We start from the raw sequence: 6,693 nt of genomic DNA, 5'->3' as shown, positions 1-6,693 counted from the left end.
TTAAGGAGGGATTGCCCCAGAGGTGATAGGGACAGGGGATATAGAGAGAGACGGTCACCAGACCGCAGACATTTCAGGGAATGGGGATGTGGGTGGTCACCCAATCCTAGAAAAAACATTGAACGCAGGGATGCTTCCAGAGATAGCAACCCAGGGACCATGTACGGCTTCAGGCATGGTAAAGCAGACCCCAAGCAGGGGACAGATGAAAACATGTGGCTTCTGGATTCAGGAGCCACTAATCATACAACACACAACCCCAATCTATTCACCTCCCTCGTAGAGACAGACTTCAAGATCAGAATGGCTAACCAGAGCACAGCCAAGGTCATAGGGAGAGGGGATGTACATATACCAGGGGTTGGGAAAATAGAGGGGGTATTGTACATACCAGAGATACCCCACAATGTCTTAGCCATCACAAAGCTCACAACAGACACAGACACAGAGGTAACATTCAAGGAAGGCAGGGTACAGATACTCAACCAAGGAAAAAGGATTGGCAAGGTAACCACACATGATGGACTACCGTACTTTACACCCAGTGAGAGCAGCGAGGGAAGTATAAACACAAGCATCACCCATGAGCAGGGGGGAGACACTGAAACTAGAGGGGGACCCCAGGGGGAAACAAACATTGTGTCACCAGGCAAAAACAAGCTATCCGCGGGAAAACCCATCCACGACAATTGTGCCCACCTCCTTCACAGAAGGCTAGGACATATCAGTTTCCCGGTTGTAGAAAAAATGCTAGGATGTACAGAGGGTTTGAAAGTAAAGGACTGCAAAAATTATTTGGAGTGTTCAGTGTGTAAATCTTCGAAAATTAAGGTCAAAGCGAGGCCCAAAAGGTCAGAGCGCACAACTGACCACCCATTTCAGCTAGTACACATGGATTTAGTGGGACCACTGAGACCTTCCATTGGACACAGGAAAAGGTTTTTCCTAACCATAGTAGACGACTACAGAAGGTATGGCTATGTGTATTCTCTCAAGCATAAAAATGAGACATTCCAAAGGTTCAAAGACTTTTATAAAAGGGTGGAACTGCAACTGGGGCAAGAATCAAACAGATAATGACTGACCGGGGTACAGAATTCATGGCCAAGGACTTTGCAAAATGGTTAAGGGAGAGGGGCATATTGCATTTTAGCTCCACCCCTTTTTCCCCATTTCAGAATGGGATCTCAGAACGAAAAAACGGCCTACTCCAAACAATGATGAGGTGTGTTTTGGAGGATGCTGGAATGAACCAATCATTCTGGTCAGAGGCATTTCACTATTCAAATTACACACTAAACAGGTTGTGGTCAAGCTCAATCAATAAAACCCCATACGAACTAATATACAATAGAAAACCCAATCTACCCCACCTACACGTATTTGGTGCCCCAGCTGATGTCCAAATTCCCCGACAGCTAAGGAAGAAGGGAGAAAAGGTGTCAAAAAGACTAAGGTTCGTGGGCTATGAGCCTGGGACAAAGGGATTCAGATTTGTGGACTGCAATAACAAATTCATTGTATCCAGGTCTGCGGAATTCCATGAGCACTCGAATTGGTCAAAGCTCCACTGCAATGACATTTTCCTTGGCAGAGACATGCAACCACATAACCAAAGTGACAAAGAACTGACCACCAGGAGGCCAGAGGAAACTGAAACAGACAGACCCAAACACCAAGAACTGAAAGCCGAGGAATGGAAAGAAGGACACCCCACACTGAACGTAGATAGCCTCACCGAAAAAGAAGCCGAATGCCTGCATGAAGCAGATATGCCTCCAGACAGACCAACTAGATCCAGTAGGAACAAGTTACCAAAGAGACTAGAGGACTACGTCATGTCCATACACACAGAGCATTTCACACCCAGTTCCTACGAAGAGATACTTGGCCTCCCCCAGGAAGAGAGGGAAAGGTGGAAACAAGTCATGGAAAAGGAGATGGAAAGCCTCCGAGACCTACAGGTATACTCGCCAGCTCAAGTACTTGAGAACAAAAAGCCAATTGGGACCAAGTGGGTGTTTAAAGTCAAAACACTCGAAGACAACAAAGCACTCTATAAAGCAAGGTTGGTCGCACAAGGCTTTGTCCAAAGGTACCCGGAAGACTACACGGACACCTACTCCCCCACAATCAGGGCTGAGAATGTCAAGAGCACCCTAGTAATTGCCACCATCCTAGGGCTGGAAGTATTCCAATTCGATGTGCAAACCACATATCTACACGCAGAATTGGATAAGAAAATCTATGTTAAGGCCCCACCAGGATACAATGATGGGAAGGACAACACATGGCTTCTGAACAAAAATTTATATGGACTCAAACAGTCTGGCAAGAGGTGGTACGACTGTCTAGCCAAAGCTCTCAACATCATGGGCTTCAAAGCCACCTCTGGAGACAATTTTTTTTTCACAAAGAGAGAGGGAGGAGCATTCGAAGGCGTTCTTGTGTATATGGATGATATATTGTACATAGGGAAGCAAAGGACCAAATGCGATAAATTTGCCACCGAGTTAGGAAATCATTTCTCTCTGAAGTCACTAGGGAAGATAGACAAGTACCTAGGAGTGCAAGTAATTAAAACTGACAAGGGCTTCCGGATCTCATAAAGAGAGAAAATCATGGAACTGTTATCCAAATGCAACATGTCAGGGGCAAAACCCTGTGAGACATCCATGCAACTGGACTTCATAAGGAGCATGTACAATGAAGCTGAACCCTTCATTGACAACAAGCTGTACAGGTCAACAAAAGGCTCGCTACTCTACATTGCCAACTGGACGAGGCCTGACATTGCTCTGGCTGTCAATCTACTGTCCAGACACGTGAGCAAGCCCACTTTCTTGCATTGGGATGCCATAAAAAGACTGCTCAGGTACCTGAAACACAGTGCCAATGCCCAGCTGTGCCTTGAACCAGACCTGTCTGAGAAACCCAAGTTAACCTGCTATACAGTCGCTGACTGGGCCAGGGATGCCAAAAGCAGAAAAAGCACTTCCGGGTATGTACAATTCTTAAACAATTGCCCTATACATTGGTATACAGGAAAAGAGAAGCTGGTGGCCACTTCTACCACCGAAGCCGAATTCGTCTGTTTATCAAAAGCCGCAAATAACCTAGTGTGATTTGATGATTTACTTACTGACATCTGGGCCGAACCAACATACCCCATAGTCATACATGAAGACAACAAGGCAGCTATAGAAATATCAAAAGCAGATGCCGTGGGACAGAGATCAAGGCACATAGACATAAAATACAAACACGTTAGGCAATTCTCAGAAATGGGGTTCATTAAAGCCATATACTGTGACACTGAACAACAAACAGCAGACATACTTACAAAGCCACTACCTCAAAAGCAACACGCATATCTCACATCAAAAATATGTGTATATATGTAGATCATGTGTTTTATGTACCTAACATGTATGTTCACAGATGTCATATGTCCGCCGTTAATTAGACATTTAGAGGGGGATTTGTCAGGGTAAATATCTAATTCTTCCAGGCAGGGGCTGGCACCTCCCCATATCCCATCATACCCCCTTACCTCAGACTCCTCCGCTGGTATATAAAAGGGTCCTACACGTGGGCTCCCAGCAGTTCCAGATGTGTACCTGCAAAGACAAGACAGAGGTCAGTGACCTTTACCCTGAATTGGGCCTAGGAGGACTCCAGGCCTAGAATAAAGAGTCAATGAAGAGATTCCATTGTCTCCTGTGAGTTATTGGGTTAGATCCGTCCATCTTTAACAAATGAGATTGGGAAAAGATCATTTTGAAGAATTGAATAAGATAGTGTTAAAATATATTTGGCAGGGAAAAAAGGCGAGGATAATACACTGACAATAGGGGATGAAATCTTGCTCCCCACAGAGAGGGCCCGCAACTTGGGTGTCCTCCTGGATTCACGGTTATCTTTAGAAGATCATTTGATGGCCGTGGCCAGGGGTGCCTTTTATCAGGTTCGCCTGATCTGCCAGTTGCATCCCTTTCTGGATCGGGACGCCTTGCGCATGGTCACTCATGCCCTAGTTACATCCCGTATGGACTACTGTAATGCTCTCTACATGGGGCCCCCCTTGAAAAGCACCTGGAGGCTCCAACTGGTCCAGAACGTAGCCGTGCGGGTGATTATGGGCGCAGCTCGTTACGCCCATGTAACACCTCTCCTACGCGAGCTGCACTGGCTCCCGGTGGTCTTCCGGGTGCGATTCAAGGTGTTAGTTATCACCTTTAAAGTGCTCCATGGCTTAGGACCTGGATACCTACGAGACCGTCTTTTGCCACCAATAGCCTCCCACCGACCAGTTCGTTCTCACAGGGAGGGACTACTCAGGGTACCGTCAGTCAAATTATGTCGACTGGCGACTCCCAGGGGGAGGGCCTTCTCTGTGGGGGCTCCAACCCTTTGGAATGAACTGCTTCCGGAGATACAGAATATCCCTGATCTTCGTGCTTTCCGCCGTGCCCTCAAGACCCTGATGTTCCAACAGGCGGGGCTAAACATACAAACATGTGAATGATTTTTTAAATGTTATCTAATTCTGGGTTTTATTTAATTGACCAAACTAAGTAATAATTTTAATTAGCAATTTTATGATGTTTGTGTGTCTATATTTTTCTTGACTGTACACCGCCTTGAGTCCTACAGGAGAAAGGCGGTATAGAAATAAAATAAATAAATAAATAAATAAATAAATAAAATAAAATAAAATAAAATAAAATAAAATAAAATAATAAAATAAAATAAAATAAAATAAAATAAAATAAAATAAAATAAAATAAAGGTGGTTACAAGATGCCAGAATGAGAGAGGGTTTTGGTTTACCTAATTGGGAACTTTACTATCAAGCGACAAGTTTGATGTGGATTAAAGAATGGATAATGTTAAGAAATACTAGATTATTGACTTTAGAAGGACATGACTTGTTGTTGGGGTGGCACACTTTTTTATGGTACAAGGGAACAAAAACACAGGGGTATTTTAGAAGACATTTCATACAAGATGCTTTGTTATTAAACTGGGAGAAGGTAAAAAAACAACATTATTTGAAAATTCCAGTCTGGGTATCCATGATTGAAGCGTTTTCATATTCAATAACATTTAGAAAGGAACAAATTGTTAGATATAGTGAACTATTGGATGAAAAGGGTGAACTTAAATTGAAGCAAGATCTGGAAGAACAAGGTTTAAAGATGAATTGGTTTTCTTATTTGCAAATACGTTCTAGATATGATGAAGATTGCAAGACAGAAGCTTTTTACAATACTTTGACTAATTTAGATAAAATTTTAACAAGTTCTGATGACTATGTTATTAAAAAATTATATGGTTATTTACTAGAGGTAAAATTGGAAGAACAAGTTAAAGAAACAATGATAGCATGGGGGAAAATTTTTGGTTATGGAATTGACTTAGAGAAATGGCAAAAACCGTGGTTGCAAAATTATAAAATGACAATGTCAACAGCATATAAGGAAAATTTGTATAAGATATTTTACAGGTGGCATCTACCCCCGATGAGAATAGCCAGAATGTTCAAGAAGAAATCTGAAAAGTGTTGGAAATGTCATCAGACACCAGGCTCATATTATAATATGTGGTGGACATGTGTAGAAGCTAAAAGATACTGGACTAAAATCCACACATGGTTGGAGAAAATGCCAAAAAAATACATAGACTTTAAACCAGAGATTTTTTTATTAGGAATTGTGCCAGAAACATACAAGAGAGAATTGAGATATTTGATTGTGAATGTATTGACAGAGGCTAGAATTGTGTTTGCTAAAAATTGGAAAAATGGGAAAATACCAACGCAAGATGAAGTTATTAAGAAAATCATGGAATGTGCTGAAATGAGTAAATTGACATTTGAAATTAGAGAACAAGAAGATAAACAATATTATAAGATATGGGATTTATTTTACCAATGGCTAGATTCTAAAACATGGAAGTTAAATATGAAATATAAAATGAATGTTATAATATAATATGTGAAAACAATTTCTTTGGAATGATAACGCCATTGTTAGATAAATGACAAATGAGGATAATGATATAAAGATATATATCAGGTTGATAATATGAGAAATTAGATAATTTGTAAAACGAAGCACAAGGGATTTGTAACTGATCGACACACTTTGCAATTGTAATGGATGATGGATGTTTTATGTTTTGTTTGTTTAAAAAAATATTTTTTTCCAAAAAAGAAACCACACATATGTTCCTCCTTTTCTAGTTCAACCACAAAAATAACTTTAGAAGCATTCAATTTGAGGTTTTGATTAGCTACAATCCCCCATTTTATGTCAATCCAGTGTAGCTATTCATATGTTTTGATAAGTCATAGCTTTGGTTTGGTAAACAAGCCATATTATCAGGGTTACAAATAATTGTAGGTCTTTCTCTGAGTAACCAAGGTACACAAAGGTTAGGGCAATTGTTGAAAAGTGGGCTGAACTATGTCACATATTTAAGTTATGATGTCAGATTTTCTTGTTTAAATTTTAGCTGCAACAAGTGTATTTTAGAGATTATTCTAAATCCTCATGTGATTCTCTTCAAAAAAATAGAAATGCCAGAGTTTTTCAGAGAATATATAGTTACCCTTGAATATAGGATTGTTCAGCTTGCCATAAATCAAGATACCACAAATAGTAAAGTAATAGTACACAAATAGGGTAA

General features: G+C 40.9%; 1 pseudogene; it reads left to right on the top strand.

The window, feature by feature from the left end:
* Positions 1–2,645: 2,645 nt before the first annotated feature.
* On the top strand, positions 2,646–3,125 carry LOC117655174 (uncharacterized; annotated as a pseudogene).
* The last annotated feature ends 3,568 nt before the right edge of the window (positions 3,126–6,693 follow it).

This window comes from Pantherophis guttatus, chromosome 4 (assembly GCF_059756535.1).
Source record: "Pantherophis guttatus breed Tessera chromosome 4, ASM5975653v1, whole genome shotgun sequence".
Lineage (NCBI taxonomy): Eukaryota > Metazoa > Chordata > Lepidosauria > Squamata > Colubridae > Pantherophis > Pantherophis guttatus.
This window is presented reverse-complemented; position numbering and strand designations above follow the sequence as displayed.